The sequence below is a fragment of the Rhinopithecus bieti genome, unplaced genomic scaffold, assembly GCF_001698545.2.
Source record: "Rhinopithecus bieti isolate Rb0 unplaced genomic scaffold, ASM169854v2 scaffold_6710, whole genome shotgun sequence".
Taxonomy (NCBI): Eukaryota; Metazoa; Chordata; class Mammalia; order Primates; family Cercopithecidae; genus Rhinopithecus; species Rhinopithecus bieti.
Genome location: NW_016805362.1, coordinates 2,881,408 through 2,906,722, shown reverse-complemented (window position 1 = coordinate 2,906,722; position 25,315 = coordinate 2,881,408). Strand labels below are relative to the sequence as shown.

Sequence of the window (25,315 nt, the reverse complement as noted above, 5' to 3'; positions counted from 1 at the left end):
GGAACTGGCTCTATGCTGTAGGACCACAGGCAGCTCCTCCATTTGCCTTCTTGTAGTGTAATGGCCCCGTTCCTCCACTGTAGGGCGCCAAGGTACTGCTTCCTATCTGGGAAGATTTTCTGATTGTTACTGCTCTCCCCTTAACTATCAGAAGCCTTACTATATCCAAAGCCTTATTCAGGCCTCACATTTAATACTTTGTCACAAATTGCTTTATGGTAATGTATTCCATTTGGATATTCATACTACTTTTTTGGGACATTGATTTTTTTTTTAATACACTGCTAAAGATATTGTTTTAATATATTTTCTAGTGAATATTTTCTCATCACTGCTTCCTATTTCCTTTTAGCTACTGATCTACTTCTTGCCTGGAATCCCATTTGTTTGGGGTTGGTAGAAGGTGTTATTGGAAAAATTCAGCTTCATTCAGGTATGTTTCTGTAAACTCCTTAAACTTGTCAGATTTATTGTGGTATTTTTTGGTGTTTTCCTCTTTGAGGATACATGAGATTCTCTTACAGCTTTGATTCCTTTGTCTTAATTTTGGGTCTGCTCAAAGTGGCTGTATTTCCATATAAGTTTAATGAAATAAAAAAGAAAACTTTAGAAAAAAGGTGACATAATATTACACTTCTTCCTGTTACAAAACTTACTGAACACCTGCTGTGTGTCAGGAATCGTGCTTGTTGGTAGAACACAATAATGAGCAAAGACCGACCGACCTGTTTCTACCCTTATGGAGCTTACAGTTTAGGAGGAAAGACAGGTATCAAAGAGTAGTCACGGAAATAAACGTATGATTATTTGATAATTGTGGAAGGTGCTGTGACGGAAAGATATAGCAAATGCATCGATCTCAAAGGAGAGCAGTAGGAATAAAGCTGGAGAGGCAAGCAGGTGGCAGACCATGACTGATTGGCTTTATGTCGGCTGTCTGTTCCTGATGCAGTCAGCTCTGCCAGAGGAGTATGGGTCTCTTAGCACACGGTGTGGTCCTATCAGAGAACCCTGTCCAGGACAGGCAGATTGATGGGAAGTCCGGGTCACTCACCAGGCCCTCACTTGGAATGACAGGCACCTGTGTCCTGAGCTTAAAGGGAATTTTGTTCGTTGGAAAGTATAACAGGTATTATACAGGCAGGTCCCAAAAAGCTAACGAAAAGGGGCCAAATGAAATTTTATTTTTTCTTTTTTGGTGCCTTGCGCTTCAGGGAGCTTTTTAAAATTAGAGATGGGTTCTTGCTATGTTGCCCAGGCTGGTCTCAAACTCCTGGCCTCCAGCGATCCTCCTGCCATGGGCTTCCAACGTCCTGGGATTACAGGCATGAGCCACCATGCCTGGCCTAAATGAAATATTTTAAGCACTACATTTAAATAAATATTTTTCCTTTGGTATCGATTTTGATGAGTTATGAATTATAGGAGGCTTTGCCATTATTTCTGTGTAATTGCGAGTATATATCTCTATAGTGTGTCCTTTTATTTAAAATAATATTAAGCATATGGGAGCTAGATTGATTTTTGTGTATCAGAAATAAGCACATATATCTGGAACAAGCTAATTTTCCTTTGCTAGATTCTTTGGTTGTTTTAAAATATGAGCCAGGCGCAGTGACTCACACCTATAATCCCAGAACTTTGGGAGGCCAAGGCAGGCGGATCATCTGAGGTTGGGAGTTCGAGACCGACCTGACCAACATGGAGAAACCCTGTCTCTACTAAAAGTACCAAAATTATGTGGGCGTGGTGACGCATACCTGTAATCCCAGCTACTCGGGAGGCTGAGGTTGGAGAATTGCTTGAACCCGGGAGATGGTGGTTGCAGTGAGCCAAGATTGTGCCATTGCACTCCAGCCTGGGCAACAAGAGCGAAACTCCATCTCAAAAATAAATAAATAAATAAATAAATAAATAAATAAATAAAAGGAAGGAAATATGACCAATGTGTTTGGAGCCATCTCTGTGCCTTTCCCCAAATGTTTCCTATTTCCTTCCCCTTAAAGGAACCTGCTACTTTGAATTTTGTATTTCCTGGGTTTTCGTTTTTGCTTTTATTAGATATGTATTCCTACAGATGTTGCTAAGGGTTGTATTTTGGGGATTTTATATAAGTGATATTAAGTTGTTTTGTTCTTTCACTTATTTTATTTATATTTTGAGATTTATTCATGCATGAAACTGTAGTTCCTTATTTTCACTATTTATGAATATATCATGATTTGTTCTTTTTCCTCTCACTGGGTAATTGAGTTATTTCTTTTTTTGTTTTGCTATTAGAACTAATACTGCTATGAGCATTGTTGTATATTCTGTATTTGGTAGGTTTTTTAAAAAAATTCTTTCAACACAGAGAAGAAAAGCATTTAGTCATTGTGTAACCATGTAACCAAGTATTTTAATAACACTCTCCTACCTGTCCACATTTACATACATATATTTTTAATTCATTTACATGCTGACAGGATAATTTCACAGCTGGGTGTTCTGAGCTAAAATTCGTTTTCTGTTATTTAAATGACATGTATAAAACTTTTGAGTTATTTTTCCTCATTTTCAGTCACATCTTAGCACAGTGAATAAATCACTGCAATCAGTTAGGAGACCTGAAGACAAGCTGTATTTATTTAGCTTTGAGATATAGGAGAAGCTGCCTAACATCTATTTCATGTATCTCTTGTTATGTAACAAGCCAGTCCCAAAAGTTAATGGCTTAAAACAACAACAGTCTATAATTTCTCATGATTCTATGGGTTGACAGAGCCGCTCTGCTCTCCTCTGTTGTGTTGGCTGGGGTCACTCACGTAGCAACATTCACTGGGAGTTTGCCTGGGTGGCCTTAGTTCTCCTTCACCTGGCCCCTTTCTCCATGTCTCTCGTCTCACAAAGCCTCTCCTTGAGTCCTCCTCTCTCTCCTGGATAACCTGGATGTCCTTTCAGGGTAGTGACTGGGTGCTGAGAAGACAGCTACCAGTGTTCAAGGGCCTGTATATCTTAAGTTGTTACACAAGGTAAAAGAAACTGCTCTCTTCATTTCCATAGGATATTGTGAGTCCCAAATGAGCTAACTATCGTACCTGCAAGTGTTTAGTAAATTGTAAATCACTATTTTATCAAGGCTCTTTGGTTGCAAATACAAACCTATCAGCTTATGCAAGAACACACACTTTTTTATGAAGAACTCAAGGGACCAAAAACAAGACAGAAACGGATGTTGTACAGGATCCAGGATTACTTTATTGGGGCAGCTGGTCTCTGACAACTGCCTCTCCTCCTATGTCTCTTTTATTCTTCTCTCTTTTTGACTTTCTCTGTTTGTATGACGTAGGACAAATATCTGCCTTCAAAATGACACCCCTAACCTCAAACCAACTGACAACTGATATTCCCTGTAATGACTGGAAACTGACCAGCAATCAGAAAAGATTGAGTAGTGAGTCCACGTTAGACTTCTAGGTAAGAGACTTATTTGCCCATCTTGGGCCATGGGACTCCTGGCCAGGGTCACGTAGGTCAGATATGCTCCAGAGTCCCAATCCTCTAGGTGGAAGTCAGAGCAGGAGGGTTTGGACTTGGCAGACAGCTCAGAAGCTATCTCCTACAACTAATGTGCAAATTAAGTTAGTTGATGGCTGATGAGTTGGTGATACAGTCACAGTATGGTCATTTAGGAGGTGGTGAAGGTATGGCCATCTGTGGTCAGCCCCCTTTATATGTACTGCTCCTCCTTTCTGTTCTTTGGTCCCAGAATAGATGGTTGATAGGCAGTGAGAATACCTGTGATGTAGGATATTTTGAAAGAGGGAGAGGTGGAGAGTAGAGTGAACTGGAGAAAGTATAAAAAAGGAAAAAAGGGCAGGGAAATTTTCTTAATTTTTCATTCTCCTAATCCTTGGACCTTTTTTTCCCCTTCTTCTTGTCACATCACTTGAAAGGTTTGGCTCTTAAGAAAGAGAGTGGGGGCCGGGCGCGGTGGCTCAAACCTGTAATCCCAGCACTTTGGGAGGCCAAGACGGGCGGATCACGAGGTCAGGAGATCGAGACCATCCTGGCTAACATGGTGAAACCCCGTCTCTACTAAAATACAAAAAACTAGCCGGGCGAGGTGGCGGGCGCCTGTAGTCCCAGCTACTCGGGAGGCTGAGGCAGGAGAATGGCGTAAACCCGGGAGGCGGAGCTTGCAGTGAGCTGAGATCCGGCCACTGCACTCCAGCCCGGGCGACAGAGCCAGACTCCGTCTCAAAAAAAAAAAGAAAAAAAGAAAGAGAGTGGGGAGGCAGCAAAGGAAACTCTTTGCTGGGCCCCTGCTGCTTTTCCCTCCCTCCCAACCCTCTCCATGTCATTCCACCCCCAGCCCCTTGCCTGTGAGCACCCATCTTACTTACTCTCCTTATCTGTCCTCAGGGATGCCTCCTCCTCTCCTCTCCCTGCCCCCTATTAAAGCTCTTGCCCTGGGTCAGATTGGCTAGAAGGGAGGTATGTGCCTGCTGTGTGTGAGAAAGAATTGAGAAAATTACTTGACGGGCATTTTCCCTGGGAACATCTTATCTTTGGAGGATAGTGGTTGAGGGGAATAAAATGTCTGTACTGAAACTCTCTCCTGTTTCCCTCCTACTTATTCTCCACATATTAATGCACAAATTTTTCTTCTTGCCTAGGGAGATGGGAACATAAATTTATTTGAACAGATGTCATTGACAGTCTTAAAGTGGCGTGGGTGAGCCATGCCGCTGTTCCTGACTGTCACTGAACTCTGAGCTCTGTGGAATGAAGCAAGTGCTCGTGACTTAGGAACTGTATTAGTTTGCTGCCATAGCGAAGTGCCACCAGCTGGGTGGCTTAAACAATGGAATCGTATTTTCTCACAATTCTGGAACACAAGTCTGAAATCAAGGTGTTGGCTGTGTTGGTTCCTCCCGAGGCCTCTGTCCTAATCTTGTACATGGCCACTGTCCCCTTGTGTCTTCATGTGGTCTTCCCTCTGTAACTGTGTGTCTGTCTAAATTTCCTCATCTTGTAATGACACCAGTCATTTTGGATTAAGGCCCACTCAAACTCATTTTAACCTAATTACCCCTTTGAAGACCCTGTCTCTAAATATAATCATATTCTGAGGTCCTAGGAGTTAGGACTTCAGCATATGAATTTTAAGGGGACACAGTTTAGCCCATAACAGGAACATAATATCCACCAAAATGCTTCATTACAAAAGCATGTCAAAAAGAATTCCTTCTAGTCTGGTGTTGCTGTTTCCTGCTGCTTGCCCTTATTTCAGTGTGATAGGCCAGTCCTTGAATATCATTGACTAGGAACCCACTCCAGATGTGGACTAATTCTGCAAGATCACACAATTGCCTTGAGTCAGGTGACCTCATCTAAGCCTCAGTTGCCATCTATAAGACAAAACTGATTATAGTTTCTTGATACAGTTACTGCGAAGATTTAATAAAACTCACATAAAGTGAGTTCTTGGTAATAATATGCATTCAGCCAGACGTGGTGGCTCACACCTGTAATCTCAGCACTTTGGGAGGCTGAGGTAGGCAGATCACAAGGTCAGGAGATCGAGGTCAGCCTGACCAACATGGTGAAACCCCGTATCTGCTACAAATACAAAAATTAGCTGGGTGTGATGGCACACGCTTGGAATCCCAGCTACTCTGGAGGCTGAGGCAGGAGAATTGCTTGAACCTGGGAGGCAGAGGTTGCAGTGAGGCGGGATCATGCCACTGCACTCCAGTCTGGGTGACAGAGCAGGACTCTGTCTCAAGAAAAACAAAAAAACAAAACAAAAAAACCATTCAGTATATGCTGATTACTATTTTTTTTCCCTCTTAAAGATCCTTATGGGTATCAGATATTCTACTCAAGAACCACTTACATTGTGGCTATACAATTTTGAACAAATTTTAAATATGGACTATTTTTCTAGTGTTAATTTTTGCTAAAACTGTAATAAGAACAAGCCACAGGCCAGATGTGGTGACTCAGCCTGTAATCCTGGCACTTTGGGAGACCAAGGCAGGTGGATCACTTGAGGTCAGGAGTTTGAGACCAGCCTGGCCAACATGGTGAAACCCTGTCTCAACCCCGCCTATAATCCCAGCTACCCGGGAGGTTGAGGCAGGAGAATCGTTTGAACCCAGGGGGTGGATGTTGCAGTCAGCCAAGATCGCACCACTGCACTCCAGCCTGGGCTAGAGAGCAAGACTCTGTCTTAAAAGACAAAAAAACAAGAAATGAAAAACAGAACAGAACAAGTCACTAAAGACTACATTGTGAAAATGTATAAAAGTAGTATTTTGGTAATAACAGATTAGTAGCATTAGTGAAAGTTATTTTGTAATCCACATGTTTCTTTTAAAAAATATGATAGAAGAATTTCAAACTGTTTTTGTTTGTGTTATCCTTTGTTGACAATTGCCTGCCCTTTTAGTAAGCTCTGCCAAAAAAAAGGTTCTGTGTACCCTAATGCCTAGAAAATATCTATTTAGAACCATTAGCCTGTTTCTGGGTTGCAAGACCTCTTCCTCAGACATTTGCAGGCAGGTGGACTTCAGCCAGGGTGTAATGTAGTCTGTCTTCTGACAACTCAAACGTATCTGACTTTGGTCTGACCAGTTGAGATTTATTTATTTATTTATTTAATTTATTTTTGAGACGGAGTCTTGCCCTGTCGCCCAGGCTGGAGTGCAGTCACGCGATCTCGGCTTACCGCAACCTCAGCCCCCCGGGTTCAAGCGATTCTCCTGCCTCAGCCTCCTGAGTAGCTGGGATTATAGGCACGTGTCACCACGCCCAGCCTATTTTTGTATTTGTAGTGGAGAGGGGGGGTTTCCCCACGTTGGCCAGCCTGGTCTTGAACTCCTGACCTCAGGTGATCGATCTGCCTCGGCCTCCCAAAGTGCTGGGATTACAGGCATGAGCCACTGCACCTGGCCAAGATTTTCTAATATGAGGAACAGAAAGTAGGAGGGATGTGTAATGTATCAAATAGGTGAAAGAAAAGTGTGGATCTGTGAAAAATCAACATTAAAAAAATTCATTGTAGTATCCAGGAGGAAATCAAAATGGTAGTCAAGGCCGGGTGCACAGTGGCTCACACCTGTAATCCTAGCACTTTGGAGGGGCCGAGGCAGGCAGGTCACTTGAGGTCAGGGATTTGAGACCAGCCTGACCACACGGTGAAACCCCATCTCTACTAAAAATATGAAAATTAGCCGGGCACGGTGGCATGTGCCTGTAATCCCAGCCACTCGGGAGCCTGAGGCATGAGAATTGCTTGAACCCAGGAGGTGGATGCTGCAGTGAGCTGAGATCTTACCACTGCACTCCACCCTGGGTGACAGAGTGAGAGTCCATCTCAAAAAAAAAAAGAATGGTAGTCAATTTCATATCACAATTGCAATTACATATTAATTTTTTCTTTTTCTTTTTTGTCTGTCTGCTCATGGAAATAACCTCCAAGAAGACAGCAGTTAGGGCCATGTCTATTCTGCTTACCTGCTGTGTCTCTCTGTGCTGGCCCACTACAGGGCAATTCAGAAACACTCAGCGAGTACTTATGGATTTAACAAGTATCTATGGAGTACCTACTGTGCCCCATGGCCTGTACTCAGTGCTGGGACTGCAGGTTGAACAAGCTGGGGCTGTAGGTCGAAGCTTCTAGAAACCTAGACTCAGAATCTGAGTGATAGATGTTAATTACCAGTCACACAGTTTTACCATTACAAACATAATTGTCTGAAGACAAGTGTGGGGTGCTGTGGTGTGTATGACAGAAGAGCCCAACTGGGTGGAGCTGGGGCTTCTGGATGGAAAGCATCTCATATGGGTGGAGCTGGTGCTCCTGGTTGGAAGGCATCTCATATGGGTGGAGCTGGGGTTCTAGGATGGAAAGCATCTCATACGGACAGGGCCAGGGGTGGGAGGGGAGGCATTGAGAGGAGAGGTGGTTCTTGGCAGAGTATGCAGCTGTGCAAAAGGCCCACATGATTGATGTGTTTCTTCTCTTCATTTTCTGTGTACTGTCTGGGTATAGTCATATCTTCACACAGATATCCAGGAAAAGACTGCTTTAGGCTGGAGATTTAAAATAGATCACAAAAGCTCTTCAAGTTAAAATGTGTTTTCAAGATTGAGAAGAGGATAAGCTCAATTAGGGTAAGAAGTAAAGATAAAAAGCAAAAAGATTCATTAGTAAAGGAATATATCCCACGATATATTCAGGACTACATGAAGAGAAAATTGTCAGGAGTCTTGATTAATGTGGCAATAGAGGCTCTTTGTTTAGTAATTAACTGAATTACTACTGATAGTACTGAACAACCCTAGACAAAAATTCACTCAAGTAGGTCTCATTCATTAAAATAGTACTCGCCATCTGCTGTTCTTTCACTTTTGAAGTGGTGACGATGTCTCAATCATTAAGATGGTAAAGTGTATTATGCATATGATTTTAATACTGATTTTAGTCTTCTGCTGTCTATGGAGACTTTGCTATGGCACTAGTGACATGGAATTTTTATATATTCTAGTGGTGAATGTTTTAGTGCATGCATTGTTTTAGTGCATGCCTTAAAAGCCGTTGGAAACCTCACTCCTTAAGGACATTGGAGAGAAACAAGAGGGTCTGACAAGGTCCCTGCAGAGCTTTCATCCTCTGCTGCAGGCCTGGGTCATGGCACAAACCTTTTAGTTATTGCTTCTGTTTAGATATGAGTTTGCCTGTGTACAGCTATATGTGGGAGAAGCAGGTTGTTTTATTGTCTACTGACAACTCACATAATTAAAAACATGTAGGTATTGTGATGCTGGTTACCTAACTCTATACATGTATTAAAATCATTGACTTGTTTCCTTACAATGGATGAAATTTATAATATGTAAATTATATATAAATATATCTTGAGGTACAATTTAAATCTTGTAACATAATATTTCTATCAAAATATAAGTGATCTAAAATATAAATCAAATATAGTCTTCTTTGGCCGCATGCAATGGCTTACGCCTGTAACCCCAGTACTGTGGGAGGCCGAGGCACGTGGATCACCTGAGGTTGGTAGTTTGAGACTAGCCTGACCAACATTACTAGCCTCCCTAGTAGCTAGTAATCCAAGCTACTTGGGAGGCTGAGACAGGAGAATCCCTTGAACCCGGGAGGCAGAGGTTGCAGTGAGCCAAGATCATGCCATTGCACTCCAGCCTGGGCGACAAGAGCGAAGCTCCATCTCGAAAACAAAACAAAACCAAATACAGTCTTTTTTGTTTTGTTTTTGTTTTGGAGACAGAGTCTCACTCTGTTACCCAGGCTGGAGTGCAGTGACATGATCATGGCAAGTGACATGACAAGACTGCAGCCTTGACCTAACTGGGCTCCAGTGATCCTCCCATCTCTTTCTCAAGTAGCTGGGAATGCAGGCACATGCCACCGTGCCCAGCTAATTTTTGTATTTTTTAATAGCGACAGGGTTTTGCCACGTTGCTCAGGCTGGTCTTGAACTCCTGGGCTCAAGCAATCTGCCTGTCTTGGCCTTTCAAAGTGCTGGGATTACAGGCATGAGCACTGTGCCCAGCCTCAGATACAGTCATTTTATATTCATTTTCTCATTTACGAGGATCTCAGAGTTACTGACTTTCAGAGGTAAGATTTACCTTTTTTTTTTTTTTTTTTTTTTTTTTGAGACAGAGTCTTGCTCCTGTAGCCCAGGCTGGAGTGCAGTGGCACAATCTCGGCTCACTGCAGCCTCTGCCTCCTTGGTTCAAGTGATTCTCGTGCCTCACCCTAAGGTGGCTAATTTTTGTATTTTCAGTAGAAACAGGGTTTCATCATGTTGGCCAGGCTGGTCTCGCAAGTGATCTGCCTGCTTCGGCCTCCCAAAGTCCTGGGATTACAGGCCTGAGTCACCACGCCTGGCCTAGAAGTAAGATTTTCATCGGCGACCAGATTCCTAGTTAACCCTTAGAAGATTCTTTAACTATAATTTAGCCGACCCATTCTCTTAACAGACTTGAGTCTTAGACGCGGGCAGCTAAATGGTGTTAGAGGATTACATTCGCTGGTATCTTCTCATTCATCTTGTTTTTGCTTCTCTCCTGTTCCTTTTCCTTTCCTCTCAGGTACCTAGATGCTGAGTGCTTCATCCTTCTCTCTTTGCTCCTCTCAGCTTGTCCCTACATTTTATGCTTCACAATTTCCCACCTCCCTTGTTCCTAGTCTTGAGCCGGTCTGCTTGGTGCGGATGGTTCCACCTCCATGGTAGAAGTGATGCTTGAACAAGTCACATGAATGTGACCCACAGTTCTGAGCTCCCCAGAGCGTAGTTACACAAGTATGCTTCTTACTCTTGAGCATATCTCTAAGTGGCATGGCAGATTTTTATATTTTCAGGCAGAGAGATACTTGAGAGGCAGGCCGGCGTGCCTCATGTGCTATTCCACTGTCATTCCTTTTTCTAGTCATAAACCCATTTTTTCTTTTCTTTTCTTTTCTTTTTTTTTTTTTTTGAGACGGAGTCTTGCTCCGTAGGAGTGCACTGGCGCTCTCTCGGCTCACCGCAAGCTCTGCCTCCCGGGTTCACGCCATTCTCCTGCCTCAGCCTCCCGCGTAGCTGGGACTACAGGCGCCCGCCCCCACGCCCGGCTGATTTTTTTGTATTTTAGTAGAGACGGGGTTTCACCGTGTTAGCCAGGATGGTCTTGATATCCTGACCTCGTGATCCGCCCGCCTCGGCCTCCCAAAGTGCTGGCATTACTACAGGCGTGAGCTACCGCGCCCGGCCCATTTGTTCTTACACTCCAGTTTTCCTCAGTGATTTCAATAGCAGCGATGTTAAAGGTTTAGTTTTTAGCCTCAGAAAGAGGGGAGGAAAGCTGGGTGCAGTGGCATGTGCCTGTAGTCCCAGCTACTTGGGAGGCTGAGGGTAAGAGGACTGCTTGAGGCCAGGAGCTCGAGGCTGCTGTGCGCTATGATCATGCCTGTGAATAGCCATGCACTCCAGCCTGGGCAACCTAGTGAGACCCCATCTCTTAAAAAATAAAACTAAGAGGCGGGGCGCGGTGGCTCATGCCTGTAATCCCTTCTCTTTGGGAGGCTGAGGCAGGCAGATCACGAGGTCAGGAGATCGAGACCATCCTAGTCAACACAGTGAAACCCCGTATCTACTAAAAATACAAAAAAAAAAAAAAAAAAAAATTAGCTGAGCATGGTGGCTGGCACCTGTAGTCCCAGTTACTCGGGAGGCTGAGGCAGGAGAATGGCATGAACCCAGGAAGTGGAGCTTGCAGTGAGCCGAGATTGCACCACTGCACTCCAGCCTGGGCAATAGAGCGAGACTCTGTCTCAAAAAAAAAAACAAAACAAAACAAAATAAGAAAAGGAGGATTATTAAGGTAAAATGATTACGTGGGCCACCTATACAGGTGCTTTCTGTATTTATTTCCTCCTTTGTATTACTTTTTGGACTTTTTATCTTACTGAACATTTAAAAGTAATTCCAGTCAAATTATTGTCAAAGCTAATTGTGTTTAAGAAAGGAGATTCTCGACAAATATGTTAAGTTCTCGCTTACTTAGGCTTGGCCAGTAACAACAATTGACAGCAAAAAATGAAGGTTATTTAATTGACTTGGATAGCAGGTTTGTTACAACCCGTGGGTCTGATTCCCTTTGTGTACGGACCAATCACCTCCAACCTTGAAGCATTTTTTTTTTTTTTTTTTTTTTTTTTGAGACGGAATCTCACTCTGTCACCCAGGCTGGAGTGCAGTGGCCGGATCTCAGCTCACTGCAAGCTCCGCCTCCCGGGTTCACGCCATTCTCCTGCCTCAGCCTCCCTAGTAGCTGGGATTACAGGCGCCCGCCAGGTCGCCCGGCTAGTTTTTTGTATTTTAGTAGAGACGGGGTTTCACCATGTTAGCCAGGATGGTCTTGATCTCCTGACCTCGTGATCCGCCCGTCTCGGCCTCCCATAGTGCTGGGATTACAGGCTTGAGCCACCGCGCCCGGCCCCTTGAAGCATTTTTATGTCATTTTTCAAAGCATTAATTTATCTTTATGATGATTAACTTGCATCATGAGTAAAAATCCTGATTGTCTTTAGTATGCTGGAGTTTAATGGGTAGGAAAGTATTAAAGCTTTCAACATACAGGAAAACATTTTAGTGTTTTAGGGGGATAATCTGGAAAATACATTTTATATAGAAAATCATTTTGCCTAACAGTACTTAATAAGTTAGCTTTTCTAGTTTTCTAAGACTTTTCTATTTCTTATAGATACAAGAGTTTATATTTTTTATAGAGTATAATAGATTATTTCAAGATTATTTCATTTTATGGAAGATTTATTTAGGAATTTAACTACAGTCTTAAGCTTTACAGGCTAAGCAGAATATACATCTAATGGCACCATTTGGTACTTTTGAAATAGAGCCTATTAAAAATGTCTCTTGTGAGTCATTGTCAGTTTTCTATAAACCTAGACTGAGGAAACTTTAGTAAGGAACAGAACAACCAGTCAGGAACCATGGAATAGCTGCTATGTTTAGAAGATGAACAAATTAATAGGTAGCTCTTTAGTCACTGAGAGCATTAGAAGCCTAATGTGATGTACTTTTAGCTATTAGGTACCTGACGTTGAACAAGCCAGCACTGGCGTGGTGGTGGCATTACTTGTTATTCCATTTACTTGATGTATGTTGTTCCCTGAAATATAATCAGGGATAAATGGTGCTCTGCTTTCACTAGGGGGATGAAACATTTCTCTTAATGTAGTTTTTTCTTTTTTTTTTTTTTTTTTAAAGACATGACTTCAAATATAAAACAGAAAAACTCACTAAACGTACTGTGAATTCATATTTTTAGTTGAAACTTAAATTCATGCATAAGTGTGCATAAAACCTACTTTATAGACTCACGTTCTATTCACTTGAAAATGCTAAATAGGCAGTTAATAACTTATGTAGCAGGTATCAATGAAGTAGGTTTTATGCACACTTAGGACTCAATTTACATTCCTACCAAAGATTTGTAAATAAAATTGGAGCATAATATGCCTTGGGATAAACTACTAAGATATTTTCCTAATTATTTCTCTTAGCATGTTAATATTATAGTTCAGTTGTCTCTTGGTATGAGGAGGAGGGATTGGTTCCAGGACCACCCACGTATACCAAAATCCATGCATGCTCAAGTCCCGAAGTTGGCTCCGTCGAACTTCCATATATGAAAAGTTGACTCTGTTTATGTGGGTTTCTCATTCCACGAATACTGTCTTCAATCTGTATTTGATTGGAAAAAATCTCCATGTAGGCGGACCCTTGCGGTTCAAACTTGTGTTATTCAAGGGTCAGCTGTGTGTAATATTTCTCTCTTTGTCTGTTCTGGCTGCTATAACAGAATGTCATGGACTAGGTGGCTTATAAACAGCAGAAATGTATTTCTGATGGCTCTGGAGGCTGGGCAGCCTAAAATCAAAGCCCCAGCAGATTTGATGTCTGGTGAGGAGCTGCCTTTTATTCATGGATGGCCTCTTCTCACTGAGTCCTCATATGGCAGGAGGTGTGAGGGAGCTCTCCTGGGTCTCATTTATAAGGGTACTAATCCCATTTGTGATGGTAGAGCCCTAATAACCTCATCATCTACCAAAAGCCCCACCTCCAAATACCATAACATGGGGGATTAGGATTTCAACATAGTCATGGTCCTCCCTATCTGTAGGTTCCACATCTGCAGATCGAAAATACTTAGGAAAAAAAAGCCAATAAAAATAATATAACAACTATTTAAACAGCATTTATATGGTATTAGGTATTATAAGTAATCTAGAGATGATTTGAAGTATACAGGAGGATGTGCATAGGTATATGGAAGTATTAATACTATGCCATTTTACATAAGGGACTTGAACATTTGAGGATTTTGGTACCTATAGGGGGTTCTAGAACCAATCCCCTGCAGATACTGAGGGGTGACTGTATGAATTTGGGGGGACATAAACATTTAGCTTATAATATTCTGCCCTGTCCCCCCAAATGTATGCTCTTCTCATATACAAAATACATTCATTATAATCCCAACATTCCCAAACTCTTAACTCATTCCAGCATCAACTCTTAAAGTAAAAAATCCAAAGTCTCGTTTAAATATCATCTAACTCAGATGTGGGTGAGGCTCATGGTATGATTCATCCTGAGGCAAATTGCTCTTCAGCTGCAAGCCTGTGAAACCAAACAAGTTATGTACTTAGAAAATACAATGGTGGGACATACTTGGGCTAGACATTTCCATTTTCAAAAGAGAAATAGGAAAGAAGAAAGGGGCAATGGAGCCCTAGTAAGTCCAAACTATAAGGCAAACTCCTTGAGATCTGAAGGCTCGAGAATAATCTTCACTGAGTCCTTGTTCTGCACTCCAGGCCCACTGCGGTAGAGGTTCTACCTTCCAGACCTGCTGAGGTGGGGGGCCTGCCTCCACAGCTCTACCCAGGAAGGGTTGTGCCCCTAGGGCCCCGCTGGTTGTTCCTATCCCCACGGTGTCTGGCAGAGACCATCTTGCCTGTTGAATAGGGCAGTCCCCGCCTACTTCTTTGAAACCAAAGAAGCAGCCCTGATGATCTCTTAATCACCTTTGGACTTGTTCTGCCCTTGTCTTGAAGAATAGTGCACATTCTCTGCCAAAAAGCTCTGTGGTTCTGGCCTGTAAAACCCAGGAAGACCGACAGCCATCCTTCATTCCTTCCCAGTTCATTCCCTTTCATCTCACACTGGCTGTTCTCCTGCTGAAGTGGCTTATCAAGTCCATGGTTCATACCCATATTGCTCTCCTTATCAGAGGGACTTGGGCACACCTGTAGTGTTTTCCCCTGAACAGGCCTTTTTTTTTTTTTGAGACGGAGTCTCGCTCTGTCGCCCAGGCTGGAGTGCAGTGGCCGGATCTCAGCTCACTGCAAGCTCCGCCCCCCGGGTTTATGCCATTCTCCTGCCTCAGCCTCCCAAGTAGCTGGGACTAAAGGCGCCCGCCACCTCGCCTGGCTCGTTTTTTGTATTTTTTAGTAGAGACGGGGTTTCACTGTGTTAGCCAGGATGGTCTTGATCTCCTGACCTCGTGATCCGCCCGTCTCGGCCTCCCAAAGTGCTGGGATTACAGGCTTGAGCCACCACGCCCGGCCTGAACAGGCCTTTTTTAAAACTTCTGTAGTCTGGGTAGAACTTTTCAAATCTTTAAGTTCTACTTCATTTTTGCTTAGCAATTCTGTCTTTAAGTCATAGCTCTCTTCTTGCATTTTACTATAATCAGGCAGGAGGCAAACTGCACCTTTGACATTTTGCTTAGAAATTGCTTCAGGTAAATATCCAATTGCACTCTAAAGTCCTCCCTTCCACGAAATACTAGAACATGCACACACTTCAACCAAGTTCTTTGCCACTTTATAACAAGGATCATCTCCATATTGTCCAGTAACACATTCCTTATTTTAATCTGAGACTTCATCAGAATGCTCTTTACTGTTCATGTTTTCTACTGACATTCTGCTCAGGATTACTTAGGAATTCTCTGAGAAGATTGAGGCTTTTTCTACAGCTCATCTCTCTTCTTTCTGAGTCCTCACCAGCATCACCTTTAAAGGTTCATGCAGGGCAGCATAGGCTTTTTCTAATAGCATGCACCTCCAAACTCTTCCAGCCTCTACCCATTACCCAGTTCCAAAGCTGCTTCCACATCTTTAGATGTTTGTTATAGCAGCACCCCTGCTGCTTGGTACCAAAATCTTTATTAGGGCTTCCCAGAACTAGTAGTGTATATGTGTGCACATGCATCCACACACACATGTGCACACACACACACACAGAGTTGACCCTTGGACGACACAAGTTTAAACTGTGTGGGTTCATGTATAGTGTATTTTCTTTTGACTCTGCCACGCCTGAGACCTCAAGACCTACCCCTTCTCTTCTTTCCTCTTCCTCAGCCTACTCAACATGAAGATAAGGATGAAAATCTTTGTAATGATCCGCTTCCACTTAATGAGTAGTAAATACATTTTCTCTTCTTTATGGTTTTCTTTCTTTTTTTTTTTTTTTGAGACTGAGTTTCGTTCTTGTTGCCCAGGCTGGAATGCAATAGTGCGGCCTCAGCTCACTGCAACCTCCGCCTCCCAGGTTCAAGCAATGCTCCTACCTCAGCCTCCCAAGTAGCTGGGATTGCAGGCATGCACCACCATGCCTGGCTAATTTTTTGTAGAGATGGGAGTTTCACCATGTAGGCCAGGTTGGTCTTGAACTCCTGACCTCAGCTGATCCGCCTGTCTTGGCCTTGCAAAGTGCTGTGTTTACAGGTGTGAACCACCAAACCTGGCCCCTTGTGGTTTTCTTAATAGCATTTTCTTTTCTCTAGCTTACTTTATTCATATGTTCATTTTTTTTGAGACAGAGTTTCCCTCTTGTCGCCCAGGCTGGAGTACAGTGGCGCGATCTCAGCTCACTGCAACCTCTGCCTCCTGGATTCAAGTGATTCTCCTGCCTCAGCCTCCCAAGTAGCTGGGATTACAGGTGCCTGCCACCGTGCCCAGCTAATCTTTTGTATTTTTCATAGAGATGGAGTTTCACCATGTTGGCCAGGCTGGTCTCAAACCCCAGACCTCAGGTGATCCACTTGCCTTGGCTTCCCAAAGTGTTGGGATTACAGGTATGAGCCACTACCGTGCCCAGCCCAGCTTACTTTATTGTAAGAATACAATATATAATATAGCATACAAAGTATGTGTTAATCAACTATTTATGTTAGGCTTCTGATCAATAGTAGACTTTTCATAGTTAAGTTTTGGGGGAGTTAAAAGCTGTATGTGGATTTTGTTTTTGTTTTTGAGACAGGATCTTGCTCTGTTGCCCAGGCTGGAGTGAAATGGAGCGATCTCAGCTCACTACAGCCTCGACTGCCTAGGTTCAAGCAGTTCTCATGCTTCAGTCTCTTGAGTAGCTGGGACTACAGGTGCACGTCATGGTACGCGGCTAATTTTTGTCTTTTTTTGGTAGAGATGGGGTTTTGCTATGTTGCCCAGTCTGGTTTCAAACTCCTGAGCTCAGGTTATCCACCTGAGAAAGTTGTATGTGCATGGGGAGTCAGCATCCCTAACTCCTGCATTGTTCAGGGGTAAACTCTGTGTGTGTGTGTGTGTGTGTGTGTGTGTGTGTGTGTGTGTGTAGAGAGAGATTTAACATCTATACAGAGATTATTATATACAGAGATTTGTTATTTAAGGATAATTATTATAAGGGATTGGCTTATGTGATTATGGAGGCTGCCATCTGCAATCTGGAGAACCAGGAAAGCTGGTGGTATAATTCTAGTCCAAACCCAAATAACTGAGAACCAGGGGAGTCAATGATGTAAGTCTCAGTTGGAATCCAAGGGCCTGACGGCCAGGAGCACTGATGTCTGCAGGCAGGAAAAGATGATGTCCCAGCTCAGAGAGCAAGGTAGCCCATCCTCTGCCTTTTTGTTCTATTCTGGCACTCAGTGGATCAGATGATGCCCATCTGTATTGGTGAGGGCAGTCTTTATTCAGTTTACCAATTCAAATGCAAATCTTTTCTGGAAATACCCTCACACGCAAACCCAGAAATAATGTTTTACCAGCAATCTGGGTGTCCCTTCCCAGTCAAGTTGACCCACAAAATTAACCATCACAGGGTCATTTACAGATATTTCCTACACTTTAAAAATGAGATCAAGAAAACTAGTCAGAGGTTTTGTTTCTGACAGCAGCAGTATTTGATGAGATAATGGCCAAGAATTTTCTAAAACCAACTATAAATACAAGCCACAGATTCAAGAAGTACTTTGAATCCAAGGGGAAAAAACATAAAACCATTTAGAGGATATCCTAAAAGCAGCCAAAGAAAAAAATACACATTAAATTCAAAGGCATAAGCATTGATAGAAACAATGGAAGCCAGAAGACAATGGAATGATGTCGTCAAAGTGCCTGTCCAGAATTTTATACCTTCAGAAATTAAGAAAAATAAAGACATTTTGAGACAAACAAAAACTGAGAGAATTTGTCACCAGGAGTCTCTGCATTAAAAGAAATACTAGAGAGGACTGGGCGCAGTGGCTCATACCTGTAATCCCAGGATTTTGGGAGGCCAAGGCGGGCGGATCACTTGAGGTCAGGAGTTCAAGACCAGCCTGGTCCAACATGGTAATACCCTGTCTGTACTGAAAATATGAAAATTAGCCAGGCGTGGTGGTGGGCGCCTGCAATCCCAGCTACTCGGGAGGCTGAGGCAGGAGAATTGCTTGGATCTGGGAGGCAGAGGTTGCAGTGAGCCAAGATTGTGCCACTGTACTCCAGCCTGGGCAACAGAGCGAGACTCTGTCCTCCTCCCCCCGCCCAAAACAAAAATAGATTTTCAGGCAAAAGGAAAATGATTCCAGATGGGAGCATGGAGGGGTAGGAAGAAATGAAGATCAATGGAAAGGGGAAATAGTAAATTTAAGTGAATTTGTCATCATGTATGGGGCTTAACTTTAAATGTAGAATTAAAATACACAACAATAATAGTAACAGTGGGGAATTAAAAGGAGTTGGTATCTAAGTCCTTTCACTGTCCAGCAGCTGGAAAAAATATGAATTTACATTAGGCTTTTGTAAATTAGGGTTTGTGTTATCCCCTACAGTGTAACCACTAACAGAATAATATTGTAAAAAGCTCATAAAGGGGAAAAGCAGAATCATAATTATTTAAAAACTTAATCTAAAAGAAGGCAAGAAAAGGTATGTATGGAACAAGTGGGACAAATAGTAAGATGATAGTTTGATTCCTAAATATGATAGTCATTACATAACAAATGAGTAGACTTAATGCTTCTATTAAAAACCAAAGATATTTATACTAGAAAAACAATAAAATCCATCTACATGCTTGCTTTCAAGACAAATGCCTTGGATATATGAATACAGAAAGTAAAAGCATAGAAACTGTGAACATTAGCCTAACGAAAACTGGTGTCACTGTGCTAATATCAAAGTAGAATTTAAGGCAAGAAGTAGAGAGAGAGAATCATTTCAAAAATAACAAAATTTTCAAGTCACCAGAAAGAACAGTTTGAAATTTGTATGCACCTAAGCATAACCTTAAAACCAGCTATATATATATATATATATATAAAGCAGTGAGTAATTTGGCTTACGTTTTTTAGTTTAGACTGTCAGTTTGAAATGACAGAGGAACGTGAGTATTCCTGTTAGCAATGTGACAGAAAAGAAAGGAAAGGCGAGCAGACTTTTCCCCTTTTCAGATTATGTTTTTTCCTTCTTTACCAACATGTCTCCATCCTCTGATGTATCCAGTGCAAATATAGACTCTTCTGTGGCGCTTTGAGCATAATCTGCAGAAGCCCTTCAAGAAATATTTGTATTTGAATATTATGCTACAAAAGACTTTGGAGTATATAGTATGCACGTCTGTCTTTGGGTTAGTATTTGTTGATGGGTCAGTATAATTATAAATTCTTGTCAAGTGTGGTAGCACACACCTATAGTCCTAGCTACTAGAGGGCTAAGGTGGGAGGATCACTTGGGCCCAGGAGTTCTGGGCTGGGGTGAGCTATGCTGATTGGGTGTCTGCACTAAGTTTGGCATCAAACATGGCAGCCTCTTGGGAGGGGAGACTACCAGGTTGCCTAAGGAGGAGTGAACTGGCCCAGATCAGAAATGGAGCAGGTCAGAATTCCCATGCTGTGATCAGTAGTGGGGTCAAGCCTGTGAATAGCCACTGCTCTCCAGCCTGGCCAATATAATGAGAATCCTGTCTCTTAAAAGGGAGAGAAAGAAAATAAAAAAATTACAAATTCTCCTGTGCTAGCTCCTCAAGTCATAATTGCACAACCGTGTGAGTGTTCAGGCTGATGGGTGCTCTCTGACCATTTCCCAGCCTCTCTGTGACTGTTCCAGTGGATTAGGAAAGGTAATCTTGGCTTCAGGAATGTAGTGTGCAGTATTAGAGCATACTAAAGGAAGTAAACACCTGAGACTCCTTAGTAAATGCACTTTCTCTTCCTTTTTGCCTTTGTTCCTCACATGAATGTTTATAGAGATAAATTGCAAAGTGTTCAAAAGAGCAGTGAAAATAGAGCCTACAAAATAAATTATGGTTGTATGCTGTGAACATAAGTCATTTTAAGTTCTTAAGTAAAATTAAAAGGATTAGTGCCAAAGTAACTGGTTACTTTCCATTTCTCCTGTTTTCCTTACGTGAGAGAACTAAGAAAGCAGGGTTTGGATTAGGTTTAAAGAATTTCCATGGAGTAGGGAATAGTGGTCAAAGAGAACTTCAGATTTATCTGTAGTGTTTAAACTTTCAAAAAATGGGATATATTCATATATTCCCTATATAATGTTAATAAAAATAAAAATGCTGGACATGCATTGGTGGATTAAATGTATATCTTTTCTGTATGTCAATAGGATGGTTAGCAATGTCTAGAAATATGTAGTTGCAGTACCCCTTAGAGGTAAGGTCATGAGTAGGGAGTCGGTTAATTTAAAAATTTTTATTTGTGTTTATTTACTTTTTAAGACAATATCTCACTATGCTACCGGGCTCCAGTGATGCTCCTGCCTCAGCCTCCTGAGTAGCTGGGACTACAGGCACACGCCACTGGATCTGGCAATGATGTTTAATTTTTTGCGTCAACTTGACTGGGAAAGGATGCCCAGAAAGCTGGTACAAAATGATTTCTGGTCATGTGTGTGAGGGTGTTTCCAGAAGAGACTTGGGTTTGAGTTGGTGGACTGAGTAAAGAAGACCCATCCTCACCAGTGGAGGTGAGCATCATCCCATCTGCTGAGGGCCGGAACAGAACCAAAAAGGAAGTATGGATTCACTGTGTTTGAGCCTGGGCATCTATCTTCTCCTGCTCTTGGACGTCAGAGCTCCTGGATCTCAAGCTTTCAAACTCAGATTGGGACTTAAAACCTCAGCCTCCCAGTTGTCGGCCCTTCGGACTTGGACTGGGACTTTGACCGTTGACTCCCTTGGACTTGGACTGAATTATACCACAGGCTTTTCTGGTTCTCCAGCTTGCAGATGGCAGATTGTTGGGACTTTTTGGCTTCTGTAGTCATATGAGCAATTCCAATAATAAATCTCCTTTTATTTATATATCCTCTTGGTTCTGTTTCTCCAGAGAACCATAATGCAGGAGAAAATTTTTTTTTGTAAAGTGGTATGAAAATCTTTATCCTACAATTGTTCATCTCCTTTTGAGTGAGTCACTTTCTAAGTCAAGCAATTGAATGTTATCCTACAATTGCTCATCTCCTTTTGAGTGAGTCACTTTCTAAGTCAAGCAATTGAATGTTTTCCAGGAGTATTGTTTTAGCTTGCCCTCCAGGTCATGCTTTTCAAGATAATCACTTCCTAATCTGTTTTTGTTATCTTGCTGGGGAAGTCAGGTTTCCTTGTCTCTTTTTTCCTGGAAGAGGCAAGGTTACAAAATTGACTTTTCCCCTTATTGTAATATGTTTAAAAGTTGGAAAAAAAATCTTTATGCTGTCAGGCCTTGCTAGATTCTATTTTTTTTTCCTTGTTATACTGTGTATATCCGAATCTCAAAATGGCACTTTAATTGAACCAAATTTCTTTTCCTGGTGGATGACAAATAAATACATAGCCTACTTTGGTGCTTTTAAAAATTTTATTGTAAAATGATACCTGATGGATAATAGGATTACCAAAGAGTAGTGATGCTGTACCTTTACATTTGTCTTGTTTTAATTCTAAGTATAAAAAGTAGAGATCATTTAACCCTGTAGCTCAATACGCACATTCCTGCCGGACATCTCAGGCTCTTATGTGGCAGTAGTGTTGTGTTTTGTTTCACCTAAGGCAAAATAATTACAGGAATAGAGATTACTGTTATTTTTTGTGAGGTTTTGTTTGTTTGTTTTATTTTCTAGAGTGAGTGTTGTTTTTGCTTGGAAATAGCTCAGTGTTCAGTTCATAATTTTTCTTTTTGTGATAATTTTGATTATTCCCTTGAACACTATTCCAGGCAGCTACATCTTTTCACTAGTGTTGATACATTTCAAGAGTTAATAGGCTGTCCTATCCTAACCTCCATTTTGGTAGAAAGTATACTTTTAGTTTTTTATCATCTTCTTAAGGCTCCTAACAAGTTCTTTTGTTCTTCAGAAGGAGCTTTTTAAAAAACCAAAAAACAAAAAAACTTGAAATTTAATTTACATACCATAAAATTGACCCTTTTAAAGTGTACAGTTAAGTGGTTTTTAGTAGATTTGCAAGGTTATGCAACATTTATCACTCTCTAATTCCAGAACATTTTCAGCATCCAAGAATGAAACCTCTCAGATGGCCAGTTATTTCTCATTACCCCTTCACCCAGCTCCTGGCAACCACTAACCTAATCTACCTGTCTCTAGGGATTTTCCTGTTCTCAATATTTCACATAAACAAAATCATACACATGTGTGGACCTTTGTGATTGACTTTTTTCACTTAGCACAATGTTTTTAAGGATTGTCCATGTTGAAGCATGTATCGGCACTTCCTTCCTTTATAGCTGAATAATATTCCCTTGTATGGATAGACCACGTTTTGTCTGTTCCTTCATCCCTTGATGGATGTTTGGGTTGTTTCCGCAGAAGGACTTTTTTTTTTTTAATTTAAATTTTTAGGTAGTATAAGTGCATGGTTTAACAATGTAAATAGTAGTAAAAGGTATTCAGTGAAGCCTCCCTCACTCCCCGTCCCTATCTGCCCTATTTCCACTACTTCATCCAACGTAGCACCATCATTATTGGTTTCTTGTGAATCCTCCCAGTTTCTTTATGCGTTTACAAAAAAAATACAATTATTATGCTTACAGTCTTCATTTTCCCAACCTTCTCAAGTCTATAGAATACATTGCTAGGAGAGGAACAGATTGAATGAAGCATATACACAGTTTGAATTTTGATGCATCTCCAATTTTGTTACCTTTCACAAAGAGATTTCTTTTTGACAATCTGATGGAGAAAAAGTGATCTTCCTATTTTAATTTATATTTATTTGATTATTGCTGAACTTAATTATATTTTTAATGTTTATCATCTGTACTCCCTCCATCAAGTGCGGATTTATATCTTTTTTTGCTTTGGGGACATTATCTTTTCCTTTTCTACAGGTTTTATTGAGGAACTGTTGCAGAAGGGGAAAAGAAACCTCAGTCTAGGATTGTACTCAATTCCAAATATAGTAAGGAAAAGAGTGTGGTGGGTAAGAATATACAGCAAAAGAGTGTGGTAGGTAGGAATCTGTGGATGGAAAATTACTGAGAGGAAACCTACTACGTTTTTCTTGTTGGTTGATACAGCTCTTTATATTTCATAAATACTTACCTTTAGGATGCCATGTGTCGCAAATACTTTCCTGTTTGTCATTTGCTTTTCATTTTGTTTATAGTGTGATTTACCACCAAGATATGTTTCATTTTTAATGTAATCAAACCTGTTCATTTTATGACTTCTGGATTATGTATCATGCTTCCAAAGGTCCTTCTGCTCTGAGATGATAAAGAATCTGCTATATTTTGCTTTGCTTACATTTTTAGCAATTAGCTCATCTACAATTAATTTTTGGGCATGGCCTGCAGTGGGAATTTAACTTTTTTTTTGTATGGAGAACCAATTATTTCAACATCGTTTTAATTTTTTTTTTTTTTTTGAGATGGAATCTCGCTCTGTAGCCCAGGCTTGAGTGCAGTGGTGAGATCTTGACTCACTGCAACCTCCACCTCCTGGGTCCTGGTTCAAGCAGTTCTCCTGCCTCAGCCTCCTGAGTAGCTGGGATTATAGGCACGTGCCACCATGCCCAGCTAATTTTTGTATTTTTAATAGAGATGGGGTTTCACCGTGTTGGCCAGGATGGTCTTGAACACATGACCTCGTGATCCGCTTGCCTCAGCTTCTCAAAGTGCCGGGATTACAGGTGTGAGCCACTGTGCCCAGCCTAATTTTTAAAAATTATTATCTTTTTTGAGACAAGGTCTTGCTCTGTTGCCCAGGATAGAGTGCAATGGTTGGAACTCGTCTTACTGCAACCTTCGCCTCTTGGGGTCAAGCGATCCTCCCACGTCAGCCTCCTGAATAGCTGGAACTACAGACGTCTGCCACCATGCCCGGCTAATTTTTGTATTTTTTGTAGAGACAGGGTCTCGCTGTGTTGCACGGGCTAGTCTCAAACTCCTGGACTCAAGCAATCCACCCACCCTGGCCTCCCAAAGTGCTAGGATTACAGACATAAGCCACCTCTCCCAGCCTGTTTTTTATTTTAAAATTAAGTAAAAACCTTAAATTTTAGTTTCAGGGGGAACATGTGCGGGTTTGTTACACGAGTATATTGCATGATGCTGAGTTTTGGTCTTCTGTTGATCCTGTCACTCAAATAGGTGAACATACTACCCAATAGCTGGTTTTCCAACCCTTGCTGCCTTCCCACCATCCCCCGTTTCGGAATCTCCAGTGTCTGTCGTTTCAATTTATTGAGACACCATTCTTTTCCTTTCTTTATCATCATTTATGAGATGTTCATTTTTACATAAGTCATGTCTGGCTTCTCTATTCTAGTGATTCATTTATTCCTTTATTAGTATCAAGTTTTAATTCCTATGCTTTTTTCCTCCTGCGCTTGCTCTGTCTCCCATGTTGGGTTTCACTCTTTCCCCCATGCTGGAGTACAGTGATGCAATCATAGCCTACTGCCAACTTCTTCAACTCCTGAGCTCAAGCAGTCCTCTTGCCTCAGCCTCCGAAGTAGCTGGAATTACAGGTGCGAGCCACCACGCCTGACGTTACCATAATTCTGCCTAGGAAGACAAATAGTCTCAATTCTTTTTCTAAGTTTTACTGGATGTTTTACACATGTAGTGTTTCAAGTGAAATTTAAAATATATTTAAATTTCCCATCTGGGCTCAGTGGCTCACGCCTGTAATCCCAGCACTTTGGGAGGCCAAGGTGGGTGGATCACAAGGTCAAAAGATCGAGACCATCCTGGCTACATGATGAAACCCCATCTCTACTAAAAATACAAAAATTAGCTGGACGTGGTTGCGGGCGCCTGTAGTCCCAGCTACTCGGAAGGCTGAGGCAGGAGAATTGCTTGAACCCAGGAGGCGGAATTTGCAGTGAGTCAAGATCGCATCAGTGCACTCCAGCCTGGACGACAGAGTGAGACTCCGTCTCCAAAAAAAAAAAAAAAGTTCCCTAGAAGTCCCATTAGAATTTTGATTGAAATTGCATTACATTTCTAT

The 25,315-nt window shown here is 41.8% G+C and overlaps 1 protein-coding gene across 1 annotated transcript in view; it reads left to right on the top strand.

The window, feature by feature from the left end:
• The first annotated feature begins 356 nt into the window (after positions 1-356).
• Positions 357-25,315, top strand: part of LOC108529777 (phosphatidylinositide phosphatase SAC2-like) — a 55,863-nt gene continuing 30,904 nt past the window's right edge. The window contains exon 1 of the mRNA XM_017872292.1: positions 357-433. The gene's annotated coding sequence lies outside the window, so the exon portion shown is untranslated. The remainder of the gene's footprint in view (positions 434-25,315) is intronic.